General features: G+C 36.8%; 1 protein-coding gene across 2 annotated transcripts in view; it reads left to right on the forward strand.

Annotated features, from left to right (window-relative positions):
- B3GALT1 (beta-1,3-galactosyltransferase 1) overlaps positions 1 to 27232 on the forward strand; it is a 936189-nt gene that overhangs the window by 525000 nt on the left and 383957 nt on the right. The window contains exon 4 of one of the 2 annotated variants that reach the window (XR_008400111.1): positions 22055 to 22262. The exons of the other annotated variant lie outside the window; for it this stretch is intronic. The gene's annotated coding sequence lies outside the window, so the exon portion shown is untranslated. Of the gene's footprint in view, positions 1 to 22054; positions 22263 to 27232 lie in introns of those variants that run through there. 2 annotated transcript variants of the gene reach the window in all.

Consider the following 27232-nt stretch of genomic DNA (forward strand, 5'->3'; position numbering starts at 1 on the left):
TACCTTGCTAATAAACTCTAACTGCACTGGCTACCTGTCCGGACTGGCTCTCTTTTTTCTGCAGTTTATATATATATATATATATATACTACAATGGGGTGTATTGATACCAAATACCTATATATATATATATATATATATATATATATATATATATGTGAGACTAAAATCACATCTCTGACTACCTTTTTATTGGTTACAGACGTTTGCTCATAGCTATACTCAAATGCTAGAATACCAAGTATAAAATATGGTGATAACACTAATAACAAATTGATGATGTGTATATCCTTGAGTAACATGAAAGTGATATAAGGCAAGATAGCTATTAATTCAGGGACACTCCAAACACTCGTCATATTTTAATTTTTTTGTACCCATCTTTCAAAGAGAACCAATAAAGGCTATATTTTATTTTATTTGCCTGCCTCTTAACTAGTCTGGGCATAGAGTGCTGAAAGAGCATTTTTTTTATTTTTGTAATCTTTTTCCAAAACCCTTTTTTTATGGATGTTAATATAAAATGCTAGCACCACTCCTCTAACAGACAATATATATTAGAATGATACACTCTAGAAACTATAAATTATAACAAAGAGGAGCTTGACTATATAGTGCCTTTGTCAGTTTGTATATATGTAAATATTTCTACATATGTCTGATGGTATTTTGGTACAATATATATCTATACCTAGATTTATATACATGATTATATATACTGTAGATATAGATATATACAGATACATATAGAAGATCTATTTAGAAATACATAGAAAATATTCTGCTATGTCAAAAACATTGGAATGTGAAATATTTACAGTAAACGCAAAGGTTAAAACCTTTATTAAATATGACTATTGCATAAATATGCTTTTACGTGTTTTCATTTACTTAACTGCAAAGGACTCCAATGCACTTATATATATACAATATACTGAGTCTGTTAAGGAGAAGGTATCAAAAATCCACTTTATATTAATTAATATCGGGTGCAGGCCCTGTAAACAAATATTTTTATTTTTAAATGTATGTGATTTTTTTGATTTTTTTCTTTCTTTGTTTGCACTAATAAATTTATTTTATTTATAACAATCTTGTGTGGTTTTGGTTTAGGGGACCCAGAAGTTGTTTGGTTGCATGGAGGCCTGGAACACCTATTTCTAAATTAATACTTACGTATGCGTGCATTGAACATAATATTTAAATGGAGTGCTGAAATCCCTGTCTCTTTTGGAGAGAACACTACTGTGTCCTCTTCAAACTTTTCTTCCTTGAGATTCGTAAAAAAAAAAAAAAAAAAAATATATATATATATATATATATATATATATACATGTCTATATACTGTATGTATAAATATGTATTTAAATACGTAAATACACATATAAATACATATGTACACACACACATATATATATATATATACAGTATATATACAGTAATATACCGTATATATATATATATATATATATATACATGCATATCCATCTTTAGACATGTATATGTATGTATCTAAATGTTAAAGCCCTTAAACACCTGAGGTCTCATATCGTTGAGCCTTTATAACTATTGTGTGCAATCTTTTTGTTTTATATGTATTTTTTAGATGGTGTTATTATGAGTGTAATATTTATAGATGGTGTTATTATGAGTGTAACTGTACTTTGTAATGTATTTGTGATGTATTTTGTGACACTTTCATGTTTTGTGAAACAGTTAACTAGAGTTCTGAAGTGCCGGTAATCATTCTAGGATTAGTGCTACAGAAATTCTATTGGCTGATTTGAATAGGCAATAGAGTTTCAGTAGCTCTCATCCTATTGGCTGATTTGAACAGCCAATAGGATTTCAGTAGCTCTCATCCTATTGGCTGATTTGAATTTAAAATATCAAATCAGCCAATAGGAATGCAAGGGACGCCATTTTGAAAAGGCTCCCTTACATTGAAGATTTAGTGTACGGCGGTGACCGTATGAAGAGGACAATACGCACCAGATGTCTTCAAGGATGGACCCACTCCGCTCCGCTGGGATGAAGATAGAAGATGTCACCTGGATAAAGATAGAAGACACTGCCTGGATGGATGAAGACCTTGCCGCCTGGATGAAGACTTCACTGCCTCGATGTCCGGACTTCAGATACTGTAAGTGGATCGCGGGGGTTAGTGTTAGTTTTTCTTAAACTTTTTTTTGGGGGGGGTTAGATTAGGGTTTAGGCTTTTTAAGGTTAGAGTTAGCTTTTTTTATTTTGGGGGGTTGGTTGGGTGGTGGGTTTTACTGTTGGGGGGTCTTTGTATTTTATTTACAGGTAAAAGAGCTGATTTTCTCAGGGCAAAGACCTACAAAAAGCCCTTTTAAGGGCTATTGGTAGTTTATTGTAGTCTAGTGTTTTTTTATTTTGGGGGTCTTTTTTTATTTTTATAGGGCTATTAGATTAGGTGTAATTGTTTTTAATTTAGATAATTTTGTGTTATTTTTCGTAATTTAGTATTTGTTATTTTTTGTAATTTAGTATTTTTTATTTTTTGTCATTTTAGACTTAATTTTTTTTAGTAGTGTTAGTTTTTTTTAATGTTTATTTTAGTTTATTTAATTGGTAGTTATTTTAATTTTAGTATAATAGTTATGTTAGGTTAATTGTTAGTTTAAACTTAGTTTTTTTTTTATTTTACAGGTAAATTTTTAATTATTTCAAGATAGGGATATTGTAATTTTAATTTAAAGTTAGGGGGTTGTTAGGTTTAGGGGCTAATAGTTTAATTTAGTTTTTTGCAATGTGGGGGGCTAGCGGTTTAGGGGTTAATAGGTTTATTTAGTGGCGGTGATGTGGGAGGCCAGAGGTTTAGGGGTTAATAACTTTATTTAGTGGCGGCGATGTTTGGGAGCAGCGGAAAAGGGGTTAATAACATAATTGTAGTGTCTGCAAAGTTGGGGTGCAGGGGAATAGGGGTTAATAACTTTTTATAGTGGCGGCGATGTCGGGGAGCGGTGCAATAGGGGTTAATAACTTTTATTAGTGGTAGCGATATCAGGAGTGGCAAATAAGGGGTTAATATGTTTTAAATAGCGTGTGCGATGTGGGAGGGTGGCAAAATAGGGGTTAATAGGTAGTTTATGGATGTTAGTGCACTTTGTAACATTTTAGTTATGAGTTTTGTGAAACATTTTTGTTGCACAAAACTCATAACTACTGCTATCAGATAGCGGAACGGATTGTGTCGGTATAGGCTGGAACACAAGCATTTTAGCCGGACCGCACAACTTGTAATACCGGCGCTATGGAAATCCTTTTTTGAGTGCGGAATTGATGTTGCGTTACAGGCTAAAATGCTTGCGGTATCACTATAACGACAAGACTCATAATGGTTTCGTTACTGTTTTTACACTGAAATTGCCATTTTTTCAGCGTTAAAACCGTAATGCACAACTCGTAATCTAGCCATCTGTTTGTAAGCCCCTGATGGCTGCGTCTTATCTCAGTGCATTTTTTAAGCTTTTCACTGCCAGGCAGTGCTAGTGCATGTGTGCCATATAGATATCATTGCGCTCACTACTGTGGAGTTATACAGGAACCATCACTACTTGGCTAAAATGCAAGTTTGTAAAAGCACTGAGATAAGGGGGCAGTCTGCAAAGGCTTAGATACAAGGTAATCACAGATGTAAAAATTATATTAATATAACTGTGTTGATTATGCAAAATTGGGGAATGGACAATAAAGGGATAATCTATCTTTTTAAACAATACAAATTTTCAAGTAGACTGTCCCTTTAAAGGGACATTAAACACTAAATAAATGCTAGATGGAATGATGCATTCAAAGAAAAGATAAGTCTGAGAATAACTTGTAGATGTATTTTTTAAAGTTTCATTAGTTTAAATAGTGACACAATAAGTGTAAAGTTTTGCGGCTAGATTTAGAGTTTGGCGGCCAAAGGGGTGCGTTAGCTACGCGTGCTTTTTTTCTCCCGCACCTTTTAAATACCGCTGGTATTTAGAGTTCACAGAATGGCTGGGTTTTCAGTGCGTTAGGCTCCAAAAAGGGAGCATAGAGCATAATTTAACGCCACTACAACTCTAGATACCAGCGGTGCTTACGGACGCGGCCAGCTTCAAAAACGTGCTTGTGCACGATTCCCCCATAGAAAAGAATGGAGCTGTTTGAGCTAAAAAAAAAACTAACACCTGCAAAAAAGCAGCGTTAAGCTCCTAACGCAGCCCCATTGTTGCCTATGGGGAAACACTTCCTACGTCTGCACCTAACACTCTAACATGTACCCCGAGTCTAAACACCCCTAACCTTGCATTTATTAACCCCTAATCTGCCGCCCCCGCTATTGCTGACCCCTGCATATTATTATTAACCCCTAATCTGCCGCTCCGTACACCGATGCCACCTACATTATAGCTATGTACCTCTAATCTGCTGCACCTAACACCGCCGACCCCTATATTATATTTATTAACCCCTACTCTGCCCCCCTCAACGTCGCCTCCACCTGCCTACACTTATTAACCCCTAATCTGCCGAGCGGACCGCACCGCTACTATAATAAAGTTATTAACCCCTAATCCGCCTCACTCCCACCTCAATAACCCTATAATAAATAGTATTAACTCCTAATCTGCCCTCCCTAACATCGCCGACACCTAACTTCAATTATTAACCCCTAATCTGCCGACCGAATCTCGCCGCTACTGTAATAAATGGATTAATCCCTAAAGCTAAGTCTAACCCTAACACTAACACCCCCCTAAATTAAATATAATTTAAATCTAACGAAATAAATTAACTCTTATTAAATAAATTATTCCTATTTAAAGCTAAATACTTACCTGTAAAATAAACCCTAATATAGCTACAATATAAATTATAATTATATTGTAGCTATTTTAGGATTTATATTTATTTTACAGGTAACTTTGTATTTATTTTAACCAGGTACAATAGCTATTACATAGTAAAGAACTAATTAATAGCTAAAATAGTTAAAATAATTACAAAATTACCTGTAAAATAAATCCTAACCTAAGTTACAATTAAACCTAACACTACACTATCAATAAAATACCTACAATTATCTACAATTAAACCTAACACTACACTATCAATAAATTAAATAAATACAATATCTACAAATAAATACAATGAAATAAACTAAACTAAACTAAAGTACAAAAAATAAAAAAGAACTAAGTTCCAAAAAATAAAAAAATATTTACAAACATTAGAAAAATATTACAACAATTTTAAACTAATTACACCTACTTTAAGCCCCCTAATAAAATAACAAAGCCCCCCAAAATAAAAAAATGCCCTACCCTATTCTAAATTAAAAAAGTTCAAAGCTCTTTTACCTTACCAGCCCTGAGCAGGGCCCTTTGCCAAAGAATTCAGCTCTTTTGCCTGTAAAAAAAAACATACAATACCCAACATTACAACAGACCACCCACATACCCCTAATCTAACCCAAACCCCCCTTAAATAAACCTAACACTAAGCCCCTGAAGATCTTCCTACCTTATCTTCACCATGCCAGGTTCACCGATCCGTCCTCGGAAGTCTTGATCCAAGCCTCGGAAATGTTGATCCAAGCCCAAGCGGGGGGCTAAAGAGTGACGTCCATCCTCCGGCTGAAGTCTGGATCCAAGCGGCGGCTGAAGAAATCCATCATCGGGCTGAATTCGGAAGTCCATCATTGGGATGAAGTCTTCTATCAAGCAGCATCTTCAATCTTCTTTCTTCCGGAGCCGAGCGGAGCCATCTTCTTCCCAGCTGACGCGGATCCATCCTCTTCTAACGACGCCTACTAGCCGAATGACGGTTCCTTTAAATGACGTCATCCAAGATGGCGTCCGTCCAATTCCGATTGGCTGATAGGATTCTATCAGCCAATCGGAATTTCCTACCTTAATTCCGATTGGCTGATAGAATCCTATCAGCCAATCGGAATTCGACGGACGCCATCTTGGATGACGTCATTTAAAGGAACCGTCATTCGGTTAGTAGGCGTCGTTAGAAGAGGATGGATCCGCGTCGGCTGGGAAGAAGATGGCTCCGCTCCGCTCCGGAAGAAAGAAGATTGAAGATGCTGCTTGATAGAAGACTTCATCCCGATGATGGACTTCCGACTTCAGCCCGATGATGGATTTCTTCAGCCGCCGCTTGGATCCAGACTTCAGCCGGAGGATGGACGTCACTCTTCAGCCCCCCGCTTGGGCTTGGATCAACACTTCCGAGGCTTGGATCAAGACTTCCGAGGACGGATCGGTGAACCTGGCATGGTGAAGATAAGGTAGGAAGATCTTCAGGGGCTTAGTGTTAGGTTTATTTAAGGGGGGTTTGGGTTAGATTAGGGGTATGTGGGTGGTGGGTTGTAATGTTGGGGGGGGTATTGTATGCTTTTTTTTACAGGCAAAAGAACTGAATTCTTTGGGGCATGTTTAGATTTAGAATAGGATTTAGAATAGGATAGGGCATTTTTTTATTTTGGGGGGCTTTGTTATTTTATTAGGGGGCTTAGAGTAGGTGTAATTAGTTTAAAATTGTTGTAATATTTTTCTAATGTTTGTAAATATTTTTTTATTTTTTGTAACTTAGTTCTTTTTTATTTTTTGTACTTTAGTTAGTTTATTTCATTGTATTTATTTGTAGATATTGTATTTAATTAATTTATTGATAGTGTAGTGTTAGGTTTAATTGCAGGTAATTGTAGGTATTTTATTTAATTAATTTATTGATAGTCTAGTGTTAGGTTTAATTGTAACTTAGGTTAGGATTTATTTTACAGGTAATTTTGTAATTATTTTAACTATTTTAGCTATTAATTAGTTCTTAACTATTTAATAGCTATTGTACCTGGTTAAAATAAATACAAAGTAACCTGTAAAATAAATATAAATCCTAAAATAGCTACAATATAATTATAATTTATATTGTAGCTATATTAGGTTTTATTTTACAGGTATTTAGCTTTAAATAGGAATAATTTATTTAATAAGAGTTAATTTATTTCGTTAGATTTAAATTATATTTAATTTAGGGGGGTGTTAGTGTTAGGGTTAGACTTAGCTTTAGGGGTTAATACATTTATTACAGTAGCGGCGAGATTCGGTCGGCAGATTAGGGGTTAATAATTGAAGTTAGGTGTCGACGATGTTAGGGAGGGCAGATTAGGGGTTAATACTATTTATTATAGGGTTATTGAGGCGGGAGTGAGGCGGATTAGGGGTTAATAACTTTATTATAGTAGCGGTGCGGTCCGCTCGGCAGATTAGGGGTTAATAAGTGTAGGCAGGTGGAGGCGACGTTGAGGGGGGCAGATTAGGGGTTAATAAATATAATATAGGGGTCGGCGGTGTTAGGCGCAGCAGATTAGGGGTACATAGCTATAATGTAGGTGGCAGCAGTGTACGGAGCAGCAGATTAGGGGTTAATAATAATATGCAGGGGTCAGCGACAGTGGGGGCGGCAGATTAGGGGTTAATAAATATAATATAGGGGTCGGCGGTGTTAGGGGCAGCAGATTAGGGGTTCATAGGGATAATGTAGGTGGCAGCGGTGTGCGGTCGACAGATTAGGGGTTAAAAAATTTAATAGAGTGGCGGCGATGTGGGGGGACCTCGGTTTAGGGGTACATAGGTAGTTTATGGGTGTTAGTGTACTTTAGAGCACAGTAGTTAAGAGCTTTATAAACCGGCGTTAGCCCAGAAAGCTCTTAACTACTGACTTTTTTCTGCGGCTGGAGTTTTGTCGTTAGATTTCTAACACTCACTTCAGCCACGACTCTAAATACCAGCATTAGAAAGATCCCATTGAAAAGATAGGATACACAATTGACGTAAGGGGATGTGCGGTATGGAAAAGTCGCGGCTGGAAAGTGAGCGTTAGACCCTTTAATGACTGGCTCCAAATACCAGAGGGCGGTAAAAACCAGCGTTAGGAGCCTCTAACGCTGGTTTTGACGGCTACCGCCCAACTCTGAATCTAGGCCAGAGTGTCTATAAAACAATGGGAGCTGCCATGTTGTACTTAGGTTACCTTTTCTGCCGTGGCTAATTTTGGACAGTTCACAAATAGTTCACTAGGGAAATGGCTATGTGGAATATAACAGTGTTCTACACTTCTAACAGGAACTGAACAGCTCATATTTTCAGAATAGAAATACATACAAAAGGGACAAAATAAATAATGAAAGTATAATGCAGATTTCTTTTTATTCTTATGATTAACCATTTTATATAACCATCTCAAAGTGTTTAATATACCTTTAAGGATGAGATGACTCTGCTTAACACTGAAACAAAATAAGAGAGGACTGATGAGACCAAAAGGTTCTGAAATAATTTTTTGAGTTTTGGTGCAATCATATAAGGTAATCCATTAGGAAGAGGAGGTGTTGGTGCCTCAGGATACAATTTGAACCAGTCAGGCTGCTGGTCTTGTTAGTGTTTGGAGATTTCAGATGACAGTGTTAGAAGTGCTGCTTAAGGAATATGCTGAAATAAATTGATAGTAACATTACATGGATAAATCATAAAACAACAATTGTATTCCTGCAATAGAAGTTTAGATGGTCAATTTGTCTCTTGGTATTTCAGTCAATAGTAAATGTGAAGTTTAATTAAGGGTTCCAATCCAATCCATTAAAGTAGAGCTTTGTTAAGCTCACCAATACATTACAATGAGAACATTTGAAGTGATATTGAAATCCATCAGAAAATACTATACAAGCATCTCTTTTCATGTCTTTGCATTTACTTACCTCAGCAGCCTAATAAAAACCTTTGTTTGTCTTTTTTTGAGAGACATTTCTTGGCTGATTGCACAACATTTTAAAGTTAAAGTTTTGTTCACATGTTAAAAACACAGTTGTTTCCATGGTCAATAATAATATTAAGCATATTGCTCAAACTACATTTATTCACTAGGAAAAATGTACACAACGTAAATATGGTTGCAATTAAGTCGATGGGGTAGATTTATTATGCTGCTGAGGCAGCTGTTTCCGCGTGAGCCTTTGGGCTCACCGAAAACCTCAGAGCATCTGACAGCTGTAATCCCGGTCAGATAGATGATTGACACCCCCTGCTAGCAGCCGATTGGCCGCAAATGGTCAGGAGGTGGCATTGCACAAGCATTTCACCAGAAATGCTTGTGCAATGTTAAATGCCAACACCGTATGCTGTCGGCATTTAGCAATGTTGGTCGGACATGATCCGCTACACGTGCTAAATCTACCCCTTAGAATGTCTGCAAAACATGCTAATAAAAAAATTGGGCAAACTTTAATGAAACTGTTCCTTGCACATGAAATGTGAATTTATACTAAAGGTTAGAGGCATTGTACTGTAGTTTGTTTTCCCCTTTCATATATTCCCATTAATCCATGTTACTTGCTAGAGTGCATTAACTTGTTTACAAGTAGCTCCTTTATGTTGTCAGGTGCAATAGATAATTTTTCCTGTTGAAACTGTGACCTATATGAAAAAAATTAAGGGACATTAAACCCAAAATTTTTCTTTCATGATTTGACAGAGGGGCCCATTTATCAAGCTCCGTACGGAGCTTGAAGGGCCGTGTTTCTGGCGAGTCTTCAGACTTGCCAGAAACAGCAGTTATGAAGCAGCGGTCTAAAGACCGCTGCTCCATAACCCTGTCCGCCTGCTCTGAGCAGGCGGACAGGAATCGCCACAATACAACCCGATTGAGTACGATCGGGTTGATTGACACCTCCCTGCTGGCGGCCCATTGGCCGCGGGTCTGCAGGGGGCGACGTTGCACCAGCAGCTCTTGTGAGCTGCTGGTGCAATGCTGAATACAGAGAGCGTATTGCTCTCCGCATTCAGCGAGGTCTTGCGGACCTGATCCGTATCAGTATAAAAGATAGTGCAGGGTAAATTTATAGCCTGTAATGTAACTAAGGGTTAAGACCCTGAGGAGTGAGTGCTGAGTTTGCTTGTTTGGTTACAATGTTGCAGTAGGGGTTGGGAGGAGTTGCACTTACCCTGTTTATGTGATGCACAGGGAATCCATTTCCGCTTTGCTCCTGTGGATTCTTTGGAAGTTTTTCCCTCCCTTTATTATTGGTTTGTAAGGTGGCAATTGTTTATCTGGGTTCTCCTTTTGAGTCTCGGTAGGTGTCCAAGGCAGGAAGAGGATTACTCTAACTACCTTTTTAAGTCCAAGGACGGAAAATTGGGCTCCCCAGGTTTTCAACATGCGACTCGTTGATCCTGGACCTATTGGTTTGGAGTTCTTCTATTTTGCACCCCAGCCTAAGCGGATGGTCAGGACCATAGGAGTCAAGGTGACCTCCTCAGCCTTGCAGCTTGTGGGTACTCTGACTGGTGTACAGTGGGCTGAGATCATCTTGCACTGAGCTGAGCTCCGCCTTTTGCCTGCAGCTTTGGGCCTGGTCCACTTTTTTGCAGGGTTTTGTATACTTAGGCACTGAATTGCCTCCACCTGTGCGATTATTTATTAACTGCGGTTCCCTTGCTGGTTAATAAATACGACCCATATGTCTTTCATCCACCTTTGGTGTTAAGCGTGTTTATTTCTATGTTAAGTTTTTATTATTTATTAAAGTTAAGTTAGGTTAGCTATTATTTATTATGCAGAGTCAGTCATAATAGGGCATTTATTCGCTTATATAACCTGGAAGCTACATATTTTCAATTTTAATTTATTCCAATAGAAAAGTAAAAAATTATATTTAAAAAAAAAAAACATGAAAGCTTAAGATTATTTTCTAGTATTTTCAAATCCTGTAGTGTAGTATAATGTCTGGAAAAAATAAGGGCTGGATTTCAAGTGGAGCGCTGAATTATCACGTGCCCGTAAATTTGCCCGTTTTCGGGCATGCGATAATTAACCAGCCATTACAAGTAGCTGTTTATTGCAGGATAGCAATTAGTGCTCAGAAAATTAACCAGAGATCCAATCTCTGGTTAATTTTCTAAAAGTGCCCCAAATGCATTTAAAATAGAGGGCACTAGGCAGTTTTTGGTGTCTAAAGTTGGTGGGAGTGGGGTGTTAAAAAAAAACGGCACTGAAAAGTGCCTTTTCATTGCAGGCTATGGGAACTGTGGGAACATATTAACACATAAATATATATGTATATACATATATATTTACAAAATGCTGCCCATCGTTGTGCTACTTACCCCCTTCTCAAATGGCATCAGAACGAGGCTCCCATTGGAGCCTATAGAAACGCTCTCTCGTGAGCACAATGCTTCCCAGCAATGCAAACACAGGCTCGTGTTCGCATTGCTGTTAACTTTTAGTACTAGCACACATTAGCGTGCGCTGGTATTACAAAGTGGAGCGCTAATATCGCTTTCTTTAAAGTGATGTTTACCGCTCCACTTGTAAGCTTGCCCTAAATGTTTCTAATGAGTCATAAGGATATCTTTAATAGAATCATTTATTAATATTTATTCTGTATTCATCAAATTCTCTATTTTTTTAATTTTATTTTGCATCTTAAGTTAAAATAAAGTTTATAACTGGCAAATATTATTGATTTAAAAGGAATCAAAAACTTTTTTTTTTTAAATAAAAAAAAGATGTTTTGTTTAAAAGCTTAAGCAGGATTGTTCAAATTATTGTGAAGTGTAAACGTAGTATCTTCTCTGCTTCAGTGACTGAAATGAATTGTTATGCAAAGTTAATTTATGTCTTACAAGACGAAAGTTACAGACCTTGGAATAAACTTTAGTACAGTAGTTTCATGATTCAGATAGAGCATGCAATTTTAAGCAGCTTTCTAATTTACTCCTATTATCAATTTTTCTTGATTTTCTTGCTATCTTTATTTGAAAAGGAAGAATGTAAGTTTAGAAGCCGGACAATTTTTGGTTCCCAACCTGGGTTGTGCTTGCTGATTGGTGGCTAAATGCTAAAAATTATCTGGCTCCTTAGCTTAGATGCCTTCTTTTTCAAATAAAAATAGCAAGAGAACAAAGAAAAATTGATAATAGGAGTAAATTAGAACGTTGCTTTAAAATTGCATGATCTATCTGAATCATGAAAGAAAAAAATGTGGGTTTAGTATCCCTTTAAGGAAAAGGAGAAAAATCATATATTTGAAAATAGAAAGAGCTGAGGCGGTGCTGACCAGCTCAGTTCTGAGATTCTGTATCTCGTTAATATGCTCTGTTGATGTAATTGCTAATTCACCCTCAAATGAGGGAATGTGAACTGGAGTGAACTGTAGAATTGCAAAATGATAAAGGAAACAAACAAGTTGGTGTGCAAAAAAAATGTTAGCAAATTCTTTATTTTCGTTTGTATTGCAGGTTCATGAATCATCCCTTATTTAACATACTTCTGACCAACATTGTTTTAGTATTGACAATTTCTTATACTAAGACCCCTATTGCAGCTTTGGGACGTTTCAGTGCAGGCAATTAAAAGTTATAAAGACATTTGTCCAGGATGACTGACAAGCCCTGCTCTAAAGCAATTGGTTACACAAGTCCAGGGGGCAGGGCTGTATGAGTGTTTACTTGTGCGGTGCTAAATTCCAGGAGCCTATGCTGCATGAGACACCCCAATAGCATGCAGACACTTTCTGAGAACCTTTTCTTCACTCACTATGATAAATGTGGACTTAAGCTTTAGATTCTTAACTTTGCTTTAACATTGAAAAAATATGTATAAAAAATATTTTTTCAGTGGCACTTTCATCCTTTGCATTGTCACTATTTGTCTTTGGCATTTACATAAAGACAACCGTGTAATTTACATGTTGAGTTACACATCAGGACTAATATTTGTTCATAAACAAAATCATAACATGCTGTTACTCAATGTAAATTCCAAGTAATTACACATTTTTCCCAATAGTTATAACTCATACACATTATTCATTTGCAGTGTCTTTTAACCACTGGCTATCTGAACTAGTTTAAGCAAAGTCAGAACATAAAGGCACTGTGGCAGCAACTTTAATCTAATGTTTAGGCCTCTAGCCCTCTTCATGATAAAGAATGTAACTTGCAGTAAAAAAACTAAATTTATGTTTACCTGATAAATTTCTTTCTTTCCGGATATGGAGAGTACACAACATCATTCAATTAGTAGTGGGAATATCACTCCTGGCCAGCAAGAGGAGGCAAAGAGCACCACAGCAAAGCTGTTAAGTGTCACTCCCCTACCTATAATCCCCCATCATTCAACTGAAGGGAAATGGAAAAAGAATAACACAAAGGTGTAGAGGTGCCTGAGGTTTAGTCAAAAATAACTGTCTTAATAAAGGGTGGGGTCGTGGACTCTCCATGTCTGGAAAGAAAGAAATTTATCAGGTAAACATAAATTTTGTTTTTTCATTAAGATATGGAGAGCCCACAAATTCATTCAATTACTAGTGGGAATAAATACCCAAGCTAGAGGACACAGAATGAACAGGGAGGGAGAACAAGACAGGCAGACCTAAACAGAAGGCACCACCGCTTGAAGAACCTTTTTACCAAAAGAGGCCTCAACCGAGGAAAAAGTATCAAATTTGGAAAATTTGGAAAAAGTATGCAGAGAGGACCAAGTTGCAGCCTTGCAAAGCTGTTCCACAGAAGCTTCATCTTTGAAAGCCCAAGAAGAGGAGACAGCCCTAGTGGAATGAGCTGTAATTCTCTCAGGAGGCCGCTGTCCAGCAGTCTCATAAGCAAAACTAATCATACTTCTCAACCAGAGGAAAATAGAAGTAGAAGTAGCCTTCTGACCCTTACTCTTTCCTGAGAAACAAACAAACAAACAGGGCAGAAGACTGGCCAAAATCCTTAGTCACCTGTAGGTAGAATTTTAGAGCACGCACAACATCCAAGTTGTGCAACAGACGTTCTTTATGAGAAGAAGGATTGGGACAAAGAGAAGGAACAACAATTTCCTGATTAATATTTCTATCTGAAACCACTTTAGGAAGAAACCACAATTTAGTACGAAGAACCACCTTATCCTCATGAAAGATAAGGTAAGGCGATTCACACTGCAAAGCCGAGAGTTCCGAAACTCTCAGAGCAGAAGAGATAGCAATAGGAAACAAAACCTTCCAAGATAGCACTTAATATCTATGGAATGCATTGGCTCAAACAGAGCCTACTGAAAAACTTTAAGAACAAGATTAAGAGGCATATTTAAGAAATGTCTTGCAGACCTGATCCGACAGTGCGGATCAGGTCCGCAAGACATCGCTTAATGCACAGAGAGCAATACACTCTCCGCATTTAACATTGCACCAGCAGCTGCTGGTGCAATGCCGCCCCCTGCAGACTCACAGCCAATGGGCCACCAGCAGGGGGTGTCAATCAACCCGATTGTACTCGATCGGGTTGAATTCTGGCAATCTCTGTTCTCTTGCTCAGAGCAGGCGGACAGGGTTATGAAGCAGCGGTCTTTGTGACCGCTGCTTCATAACTGCTGTTTCTGGCGAGTCTGAAGACTCACCAGAAACACGGGCCGTCAAGCTCCTTTCGGAGCTTGATAGATAGGCCCCTATGGCTCCAAGGAAGTGCAACAGGTTTAAACACAGGCCTGATTCTGACCAGGGCCTGACAAAATGATTGAACATCTGGCACATCTGTCAGATGCTTGTGTAACAAAATAGATAATGCAGAAATCTGACCTTTCAGAGAACTGACTGACAACCCTTTCTCCAGACCTTCCTGGAGAAAAGACAACATTCTTGGAATCCTGACCCTACTTCAAGAGTAGCCCTTAGATTCACACCAATAAAGGTATTTACGCCATACCTTATGGTAAATTTTTAGAGTAACAGGCTTGCGAGCCTGGATCATTGTCTCAAAGACCGACTCAGAAAATCCACCCTTAGACAGAACTAAGTGTTCAATCTCCAAGCAGTAAGCTTCAGAGAAGCGAGATTTGGATGGAGGAATGGACCCTGAGTAAGAAGGTCCTTTCTCAGAGGTAACCTCCAAGGCGGCAGAGAAGACATCTTTATTAGGTCTGCATACCAGATTCTGCGAGACCATGCAGGAGTTATTAGAATTACCGATGCTCTCTCTTGTTTGATGCAAGCAATAACTTGTGGAAGGAGCGCAAACTGAGGAAACGGGTATGCTAGACCAAAATACCAAGGAACCGCCAGAGCATCTAACAGAGCAGCCTGAGGATTTCTTGACCTTGAACCGTATCTTGGAAGCTTGGCGTTCTGCCAAGACGCCATCAGATCCAACTCCGGCACCCCCCATTTGAGGGTTAACCTGGAGAACACCTCCAGATGGAGAGCCCACTCCCCCTGGATGAAATGTCTGTCTGCTCAGGAAATCCACTTCCCAGTTGTCCACTCAAGGAATGTGAATGGAAGATAGACAACAATTGTGAGCTTCTGCCCACTGAATAATCTGTGCCACCTCCTTCATGGCTAAGGAACTCTGAGTTCCTCCCTGGTGGTTGATGTATTACACTGAGGTGATGTTGTCCGACTGAAACCTGATAAACTGGGCTAAGGACAATTGAGGCCAAGCCATCAGAGCATTGTAAATCGCTCTCAACTCCAAGATTTTTATGGTGAGAGCAGACTCCTCCCGAGTCCATAGTCCCTGCGCCTTTAATGAGTCCCAGACTGCTCCCCAGCCTAGCAGGCTGGCATCTGTGATCACCCAGGAAGGTCTCTGGAAGCATGTGCCCTGAGACATTTGGTCCTGAGAAATCCACCACGGGAGAGAAACTCTTGTCGACTGGTCTAGATCTATTCTCTGAGACAGATCTGAATGGTCTCTGTTCCATTGTCTGAGCATGCATAATTGCAGAGCTCTCAAATGGAATCGAGCAAAGGAAATGATGTCCATGGAAGCGACTATCAGATCAATTACCTCCATACATTGAGCCACTGATGGTCGAACAGTAGACTGAAGAGAGAGGCAAGAGGAGAGAATTTTGGATTTTCTGACCGTCGTCAGAAAATTTTTCATAGATAGGGAATCTATTATGGTCCCTAAGAAAACCACCCTTGTAGTTGGAACAAGGGAATTTTTTTCCAGATTCACTTTCCAACCGTGGGAACGTAGAAAAGACAACAAGATCTCTGTATGAAAGTTTGCTTGTTGAAAAGATGGCGCCTGAACCAATATGTCATCCAGGTATGGCACCACTGCAATTCCTTGAAACCTGATCACTGCCAAGAGAGCCCCCATAACCTTTGAGAAAATTCTGGGAGCTGTGGCAAGGCCAAACGGAAGAGCCACAAACTAAAAGTGTTTGTCTAGAAAGGCGAATCTCAGGAATTTGTGATGATCCCTGTGTATGGAAACCCTCTTGGACCAAAGGAAGTATAAAACGAATGGTTTCCATTTTGAAGGGTGGTAACCTGAAAAACTTGTAGAGGCACTTTAGGTCTAAAATGGGTCGAAAAGTTCCTTCTTTTTTGGGAACCACAAACAGATTTGAATAGAATCCTAGACCCTGTTCCCTTACTAGAACTGGAACAATTACTCCCAGGGAGGAAAGGTCCTGAACGCAGTTCAAGAATGCCTCTCTTTTTAACTGGTCTGCAGATAATCTTGAGTGGTGGAATCGGCCCCTGGGAGGGAAAGTTTTGAATTCTATTTTGTAACTCTGAGATACTATGTCCACAGTGCAAGGATCTGGGACATCTCATCTCCACGCTTGACAAAACAGGGAAAGTCTGCCCCCCACTTGATCCGAAACTGGCCCGGGGGCTGACTTAGACTCAACTGAGGGTTTCTTTAATTGCTTCCCCTTACTCCAAGACTGATTGGGCTTCCAAGAAGACTTGGACTGCTCCTGCTTGGAAGAGGGAGAGAAAGACTTTTGACCTTTGAAGTTACGAAAGGAACGAAAATTACTTTGACATCCTTTGAGTCTGTTCTTCTTGTCTTGCGGTAGAAAAGATCCTTTTCCACCCGTAATATCAGAAATTATTTCTGTCAGACCAGGTCCGAACAAGGTCTTCCTCTTTTAAGGAAGCACCAGAAGCTTGGACTTAGAGGTAACATCAGCTGACCAAGATGTTAGTTACAATGCCCTGCGGTCTAGGACAGTGAAGCCAGACATCTTGGCTCCCAGTCTAATAACTTGCATGTAAGCATCAAAATTCAGAAATAATGGAATTGGCTAGTTTGAGAGCCCAAATCCTATCTTGTATCTCCTTCAACTGAGTCTCTACTAAAATTGATTCAGACAAGTTGTTGCACCAATAAGATGCCGCACTTGCTACTGTGGCAATACAAACTGCAGGTTGTCATTGAAGACCTTGATGAACATACATCTTTTTCTAAAAAGCTTCCAGATTTATGTCCATGGGATGCTTATAGGAGCTGCTATCCTCTATAGGGATCGTAGTTCTGTTAGCCAAAGTAGAAATTGTCCCTTCTACTTTGACGCCCCGTGCGTCAAGAATCTTTAATGGAGTCAGCAACAGGAAATATCTTTTTAAATATGGGAGACGGTAGAAAGGAATCCTTGGCTTCTTCCATTCCTAATAATAATCTCCATCACACGGTCTGAGACAGGAAAAACTTCCACAGAGCAAGGAACATCATAGTATTTATTAAGTTTACTAGACTTCTTAGGGTTGACAACGACAGAAGTATTGGAGTCGTCCAAAGTAGCTAATACCTCCTTTAACAGTACACAAAGGTATGCAAGCTTAAATCTGAAGTTTACTTCTTCAGTATCAGAAGAAGGAATAATACTGTCTGATTCTGAGATTTCACCCTCAGAAGCTACCGGCGTATCCTCCTCATCAGACTTATGAGGCAGAGCAACCTGCGTAGCAGTAGGTGGAACAGAAACCTTACTATCTGAATGTCTAATTTTCCTCTTGCGTTTTCCCAGCATAGGAAAAGCAGAAAATACAGCAGAAAATACCTGTGCAGCAAAATCTGCAGGCAAATAAACTCCTCCAGGAGGCTAAAAGGAACTGCAGGGCACTGTATGTGACACCATAGAGGCTTGGGACGTTTGAGGAGAAAGCTGTGGCATTGCCTGAAAAGCATCATCCTGAGAGACATTGGGCTCAGAGGGCAACACTTTATCTTTAAATTGAAGTGTTCTAGCTAAGCATGCAGCACAGAATTGCATAGGCAAAACAATTTGTGCCTCTAGGCATAACAAGCATTTGTCAAAAAACACAGAGTCTTGGTCCAAATTGTAGAAATTTTTTAAATACACTGTCACTTTAAGAATTTTTAATACCACAATTTGGCTTCCAGAAGTCTCTAAAACGATCATATAGTAGATTGACACTGAAGAGACTGAAATTCAATGACGCCGCACCGCTCTATGAATATCCGACAGCAGAGTGAAGTCACATGACCGGCAGAGAGAGGAAACTACGCATCAAGTAAGAGGCGTGCGTTTCCCTCTGCCTACAACATAAGATGCAAGTAGCTGCAGCTGGTTTCATCATACTCAATAAGTTTGTCAGTTTGCCTGTTCTAGCTAAGCAAGCAAAGAAAACCAACTGCAAAATTTAAGTTTATACATAAATCCCTGTATAAAACATAGGCCACACACATACTAATGAAGTATTTCAACAAAATTAGCCCAAAGAGGAAAAACGTCCCATTAAAGGGAAGATTAACCCCTAGTCTCAACATACATACTGTGCCTGCCCACTGCCAAAGAAAATCCTGTATAAGGGATTTTAAAAATGTCCCCATCTACTACATATGACATATTCTTCTGAAGTGCGAGTCTCCAAGAACTAGAAGACAAAAGCACTTATCTGCAGTCTAGCTGTCCGGCAGGAAGATAGCTCACAGGGTGTGAAAGGACACATACTCCTTACAGAGACCTGTAGAAAAAGAAAGAACAGAGTAACCAACTCTGGCTTTCTGTACCATGGGCAGCAATGTGTTAGGAAACAAAGAAAGGACTACCTCACAACTTCCTAAATGCTTAAAAGCCACCACTACTCTACTAAAGAGATTGACGTGGACTCAGCTAAACCCAAATCCTTGCTTGCAGGGAAAAGTACCAGAAAAAGGAATTAATTCCTTTAGACACAGAACTTCACCTACTCCATTGACAGAAGCAAAGAGAATGACTGGGGATTATGGGTAGGGGAGAGACACTAATAGCTTTGCTGTGGTGCTCTTTTCCTCCTCCTGCTGGCCAGGAGTGATATTCCCACTAGTAATTGAATGACATTGTGGACTCTCCATATCTTAGGAAAGAATTTGCTTTATTCACCATAAGGACTCGAAAAACAAAAAACAACTATAAATTAATATATAAAGATATGGCAGAATGGAAACAATTAATCTGTTTAAAAATTGGAACTAGGGCAAATCGTAAGTATTCCTGCAAAAATAAATAAGGGTAATAAATATATTGTGGATAAAAATCCTCAAAATGTCTGTGCATATAAAAATAATTAGCAGTACTGGATATCCCTCAATAATAGGTTCACAAGAACTTCTCATGTAAAGAGAATAGTTTGAAGCAACAATATTAATATGAGGGTAACAACTATAATTACAAAAATAAAATGTGAGGGTTTTTTTCATCAGTATGAATACAGTTTTTTGCTTTGCAATATACTTTTTCTGCTTAGCAGTAAACATCTCCTAAATACCAAATATCAACATAATAAAATGTTATGTTAATTTATATTATCATACATATATAATCATGAAGTATTAAAATGTTATTTTATGTACAGCAATTGAAAGACAAAAACTTAAAATGATTTTAATGTCGCATAGAAATTGTTATAGTCATACTGATTTTTTTTTATCCACCTGTCTTTGTTTTTGGCCCATCTGTTCAGCTTACTATTTTGGAACATAACATTTTAGCAATATGGATCTTAAATGTTAATATAATACAACAGCAAAATATTTTCTATTTTTTTATGTCTTTAACCCCCGTAAGAGAACATACCTGAAAAGGGTGTACCGAGTCCAAGCTTTTATTATCAAATACATTTTTTTTATTTGACAGTAAAACTGGTAAAACTATTCTAATAAAAAATCTCTTTATATCAGGAACACAGAACCTACCACAGAAGAATTTTCTTGAGCTGAGGAAGTATTATGAAATGTTAATGAGTAAATGCTGGGGGGGAGGCATTGATGAAACAGCACCTTTAACTATTCTTCATTTCACAACATTTGCATTATTGCTTGGATGATAACAATAACATAATAGTACTCTCAGCTTGATTATCATCGTGCCTAAAATGCTTTAACTGTAAAGAATGACTCAGAAAAACAAAATAGCCTCCTGAGTTTCTGATACTTTAAATAAATGTTCTTTACTAATGAAACTTGTAAGCAAGTTCAGCAAAAGTTCAGTCTGCAATCAAAAATTTAGGGAATAAAATATGAAAATAATGCATTCTAGAGAAGCTTCCTAATAATGGCTTGGGATCCTAGACTACTATTATTTATATTCTCATCTAAAGTGCTTAAGTACCTTTGCTTATTCTTCTGCATTAGGACTTCATATTGATAGTACCCACACACTATGGAACCTAAATTGGCATCTCTTGTTTGCCTTAAACAAATCATTGAAAAAAAGCTTGCTAATAAGTCCTGGGCTAGCTAGCCAATGAGTGACCCAAGCAATGTTCGAAGAATATTAAACCTTTCCTAAAGGAACTCAAAGTGCAAAGAAGTTATCTTTGGAAGTGATTGGGTACTATGAACAACTGATGGTCACAACCCCTGCCCTGACTTATTTCTAAAAAAAAAAAAGATCCCTGTAGTATTAAAGTGACAAATGTAAGGTCATAGTTACAGTATTTGATCCTTAGGAATCATAAGCTAGACTTGGTCAGACAAGCATTGGCAGCCCTGAAGAAGTCTGTCAGTTTAGAGCCTCATAGAACACCTTGTTACCAGGTGGAGCAATCGGGGGCTTGAACAAATGATCCTTACTGTTCATAAATCACAACGCAAGTTGGATCTGAAGTAACTATCTGCCTTGTTGTTCATCAGCAATTAGCCCTATTGATTTCTGCTCTCTAGACAAGCAAACAGGGGGGAGCTTTTTTTTTGCTTTTTTTTATGAACAATTTATCTTGTTTATTTGGTGATATTGATATCCGTTATTTGCTGAATTAAATTAAATAAAATTATTAATCTAGAAATGATATATGTGTATGTTCACTAATCACATGGCCTAGGAGTTATTTGTGAATCGGAAACCATGCAGTGAATTGTATTTCTTTGTTTCAATAACAGAAGTATTATATGCAGACTTGTGCATAGTTTTATTTATGTTTTGTCCAGTTGAACAACAATGAGAGAATTGTTAATACAAGATTAAAAATTAAAGATTTACATATAGGCTGCATAGTTTAACTTTATGCTATCATTACTATATGGGAAATCCAAAGACAAACTCATGGAATGTATATACACATTCCATGAAGTCAGAAACTGAATGGTTTCCATGTCAACCTGAGCTACATGACATTAATACATGAAAAGATGCTGATATTGATATAGGTCTTGCATTGACAATTTTATTTCTGCTAAATTAATTTCTTTGTTTTATTTGTAATTATTATATTTTACACATTGTGAATTCAATTATAGTTGTATGTTCTACTGTGATTTAATTCTTATAGCTCATTAGGTTTGAATGGAAAAGTAAGTCTTCTCTTGCTATATTACAATTCCATAATTCCCTATTGTGCATTTACTTTAGTTGTGGAACTCTTACATTTTTTTATTTTTTTTTATTTCAAGGTTTAAACACCTAGAAGAATTTGAAAAGCCTTGTAAAATACTTCTTAGACATTGATAGCTGATAAGAGTCAGTTGGCTCTTTTATCTGTAAAGAATTATTCTCTAAAATAAACTGTACTTATCAATGGTTGCAATGTTATATTATTAGAGCATATTAAAATCCTATATTTTTTAAATGTATGTATGTATTTAGCAACTGATTTTGTTAAAAAACAAACAAAAGAATTGATTATACTGTTGTGATTTTTCCCCAAAAACATTCGGCATTTCTTTGATATATAAAAGCAAAATATTGAAAAATTTCTGCTTTTTTAAAGGGCTATTTATCTAATGAATTTAAAATCATACATTTGTACATTTTTTTCTAGAAATGGAGACTACTAAAACATGGTCAGGAATAGGAATGAAACATTAAAACGTAGAAGAAATATGAAGCAAGAATTGCAAAAATAACAGACTAGGCCAGAGGCTCGATTCACCGTCATGTAGTGAAATCATCATGCTAACCTACGTATGGAAAATTCACAATTCTGTTAAAAATATGTAAATAAACAGGCTAATATCCACAAAACGTAATGAATGCCTTTGGAATGCAGAATCTTGCAGGGGGAAAATAATGTAATTGTGAGCACCTGCCACTGATAACAACATTATATGGCGCATACTGTACAAATCAAATTCTGCTGGTTTTAGTGTATTTTAATTTGCATTTACTTCTAGTTCCACATACATGTCATTTTTTATCAGTGCAATAAGCAAACTGCATATTATAAAACAAAGCAACCAGATTACAATTGGTGAGATAAAATAGCTAGAATGGCAGGAACTAAACTTAATATATGCCCAATAAATGCTTTACAACAGAAAAAGAAAGTACTCTTTGAATTTAGCACTTTTTGGTACAATTTTAACTTTGTATTTTGAAATAAGATTGCATTAAATGCAATGTTTACTGCATACATTAAATATAGTTTATTTTTTTAATTCCCTGCATTCCTCAAATAAGAATTTTGCTGTGTAATACAAATTAACATTTTGCTACATCATACATGTTTTAACTTGTAGAGTGCAGAGGAGGACCCTATGATCAAAAACTCACCAGCATGGAGACAAATCACACAAAGGGCTAGATTACAAGTGGAGCGCTAATTTATTGCGTGTCTGTAAACTAGAAAATTTGCCCATTTACCGGTGTGTGATAAATAAACAGCCATTACAAATTAGTGCTCAAAAAATTAACCAGAGGTCAGACCTCTGGTTAATTTTTTAAAAATCCCCAATTGCCTCCAAAATAGCCATTACAAATTAGTGCTCAAAAAATTAACCAGAGGTCAGACCTCTGGTTAATTTTTAAAAAATCCCCAATTGCCTCCAAAATAAAATGTTAGGTCCATTTTTGAAAATAAAAAAATGTAGCAACCTTTGAAAAAATAAAAAAACTGCACTAAGCACTAAAAAGTGCCTTTACATAGCAGTCTATAGGGAACTGTGTTATTACTAAAAATATATATGTAAATGCTTATTTACCGACTTACCCCCTTTGCTGTGTTAGGTTCTCATGCCGTGTCTCAAAGCATTGGAGCCTATAGAATACGAAGAAGACCTTGCACTTAACTTGTAAACTTGTGCACATTTCATGAAAGTGATATTTTGTGCTCCACTTGTAATCTAGCCCAAAATCTTTAGGATTTTTTCAGACCTTAAATTGTAATGTAAAAGTCTCTCATTATTCACCTACAAAATACAGTTTAGTTAGATCAACATTTCTCAAGGTAAAATTTGAGTTTTAAATTTATTTGTACAGCACGAACGTCATCTGCTTAATCTTTGCACCTCCAATTAGTTATGGTATGTTAATTCACTAAACTGTATGATAAGTGAACGCATTTAAAACAAAAATGTTATCAATGTTCTTTCATAAGACATGTCATGGGCATATAGCTATATAACACAAAAACAGAAAATAGTAATGAAGCAACTAAACTTTATATATAACGTATATAGGGGCCTATTTATGAAAGGCCTGTCAGACATGATCCGACATTGCGGATCATGTCCGACATGACTTTGCTGAATGCGGAGAGCAATACACTCTCCGCATTCAGCATTGCACCAGCAGCTCTTGTGAACTGCTGTTGCAACGCCGCCCCCTGCAGATATAGATATGCCCCAAAACATAGTTAAAGGGACACTGAACCCAATTTTGTTCTTACGTGATTCTGATAGAGCATGCAATTTTAAACAACTTTCTAATTTACTCCTATTATAAATTTTTCTTCGTTCTCTTGCTTTCTTTGTTTGAAACATAAGGCATCTAAGCTATTTTTTGGTTCAGAACCATGGAAAGCACTTGTTTATGGGTAGGTGAATTTACCCACCAATCAGCAAGAACAACACAGTGTGTTCACCAAAAATGGGCCGGCATCTAAACTTACATTCTTGCATTTCAAATAAAGATACCAAGAGAATGAAACAAATTTGATAATAGGAGGAAATTAGAAAGTTGCTTAAAATTGCATGCTCTATCTGAATCACTATATAAAAAATTTGGGTTCAGTGTCCCTTTAACAAGTTTGAATAAGGATTAGAAATGTCAGAATGACATTGCAAAACGCGTGTACAAATTAGCACTCAACTACTTATATTCAACAATGTTAAAATTAATAATCAGTAAACAAGAACTAGAAGGTTGGTTTAAAATTTAACTTTTATTAAATATATATTAAAACAAAAGGTAACCCATATTAAAAACACAAATCATGCATGCACCTGCGCTGCTAGAAAAGATATTTATGTTGGATTAATATCTGGCTAGCCAAATAAACAACTAGTAATGTCACTTATAACTGATCTACTGTTAATTTTGGGTGTCAAAAGGGATATAGTGTTATATAGTTGACATACTTTATTTGGCATAAAGTATTGAGCCCAATATCATCACTGACATTGAGAAGTACACTTTTCCCTCTATTAAGAGGACAGTATCACAAATTAATATTTCAACATTTTGTGCTCTCTCTAAATGTAGCAATTTCTACACGCTATTATATGAGTATGTAATAAACTGGTGGGAGGACAGTTATTTCCCCAATAAATAATATTACGCTCCAACTATCCTGTTAACAATAATAATGATATATACAAATGCTTATCCTCATACTCTTACCTTAATATTAGAGGTAAATAACTTAACATCATCTTCTTGTCGGTTGATACTCCCCACTATTTGTATAGCTATGTAAAGCTAATGACTATACTTCGCTGTCCACTATATAACACTATATCCTCTTTGACACTTAAAAATTAACAGTAGATCAGTTATAAGTGACATTACTAGTTGTTTATGTGGCTAGCCAGATATTAATTTAACATAAATATCTTTTCTAGCAGTGCAGGTGCATGCATGATTTGTGTTTTTAATATGGGTTACCTTATGTTTTAATATATATTTAATAAAAGTTCATTTTTAAATCGACCTTCTAGTTCTTGTTTACTGATTATTAACTTTAACATTGTTGAATATAAGTAGTTGAGTGCTAATTTGTACACGCTTTTTGTAATGACATTCTGACATTACTAATCCTTACTCACACTAACTGTGTACAGCACCTCTTCCCTCTACTAATAGCTTATGGTTATAAATATAAACAATACCTAGCGATTATTAAATTAGGGAACTACTTTAGGTAGTGCCGCTACTCTCCTTTTTACGTTAAGTAACAGTTAAGAAGTTTAGCTGTTATGCAGCAGAACATTACATTTGGGATACATATGATTTAAAGGGACAGTCTACACCAGAATTGTTATTGTTTTAAAAGATATTACCCATTCCCCAGTTTTGCATAACCAACACAGTTATAATAATATACTTTTAACCTCTGGGATTATCTTGTATCTAAGCCTCTGCAAACTGCCCCTTTATTTCAGAAAGAACAAAATCCATTCCACCTTATGTGGAGGCTGAATATGGTAGTGTAATGGTGTTGGGAACGTTTTATTGGCACACAATAAGCCTGTTAAGACTAACTGAGCTTTGTTTGAATATTGCATTATAACAAAGCTTTGTAGTTAATGACTATGTGAATCTCTTTATGGACATATTTGACCTATTTTTAAATGGATAATTTGAGATTGTTACTCTAGCTCATTTATATCCGTTCCTAGTTAGTCTCATCTGAGGGGACAATATACAATAATAAACTAGGAAATAAAGAAACATAGGTTACAAGATGGCTGCACCCAATACTTTATTCAGTCTAAAACTTTGCACTTATTTTATTTATTCAATATTTAAACAACTAATATAATTTTACATCACCTGTATATTTTGATGCTAATCTTTGGTTTTAATACAGAATTATATGATTATATCTAGCATTTCTTTATTGTTTAATGTCAATTTTATGCATCAGGTCACAAATGTATTTACTTAAATTTTGACATAACAAGTGCATTAATCATTACAATAGAGATACAATTCAATATAGTATAACTAAGATGCATCCCACTATAGACCATTAAACATCACACATGAAAAAAAGTTCAAGCCAATACAAAAAGTCCCATACTCTGTGTGGTGTATACAGCCTGTAAATGAATGACAGTATAGACCAGTACATATAATAGGAGCAACAGCAGATCAGTAAAATGATCCAAAACAAAGAGAATATGAAGGATACAATCTATAAATCTACAGAATCAAAGGGATGTGTAATATTGATCATATCAAGCCTGCCTGGACAAAAAAAGGGAGGATGTGGGGATAAATTATTTATTCATTCAAGACTCATAAAAAGTTAAAGGGACAGTCATGTCCAAAAAAAACTTTTATGATTCAAATAGGGAATGTAATTTTAAACAACTTTCAAATTTACTTTTATCACCAATTTTGCTTTGTTCTCTTGGTATTCTTAGTTGAAAGCTAAAGCTAGGACGTTCATATGCTAATTTATTAGACTTTGAAGGCCGCCTCTAATCTTAAAGCATTTTGATAGTTTTTCACCACTAGCGGGCATTAGTTCATGTGTTTCACATAGATAACATTGAGCTCACGCGCGTAAATTTACAGAGGAGTGAGCACTGATTGGCTAAAATGCAAGTCTGGCAAATTAACTGAAATAAGGGGGCAGTCTGCAGAGGCTTAGATACAAGGTAATTACAGAAGTAAAAAATGTATTATTAGAACTGTGTTTGTTAGGCAAAGCTGGGGAATGGGTAATAAACTGATTATCTATCTTTTTAAACAGCAAAAATTCTGGAGTTGACTGTCCCTTTAAATACCTGTGTTTGACATAAATTACTTTACTAAAAGCGATGGGTGAAATCTGGTCTCGATCCTCCATCCACCCTTCTCTCCCTAAAACACCTATAAACACTTGTATCTTAACTAGCCCCTACCCTTATATATTTAAACCCCTCTCCTTCTTTCTTTGTCCTTATATACTATTCAGGGTCCCCACACTGCCAGGTTTTCTTCCCTTCTACCTAACATAGTAGACGACAGACTCGCTATCTGATTAAAATATTTCATATTATTTCTAAATTAT

Source organism: Bombina bombina, chromosome 1 (assembly GCF_027579735.1).
Source record: "Bombina bombina isolate aBomBom1 chromosome 1, aBomBom1.pri, whole genome shotgun sequence".
Lineage (NCBI taxonomy): Eukaryota > Metazoa > Chordata > Amphibia > Anura > Bombinatoridae > Bombina > Bombina bombina.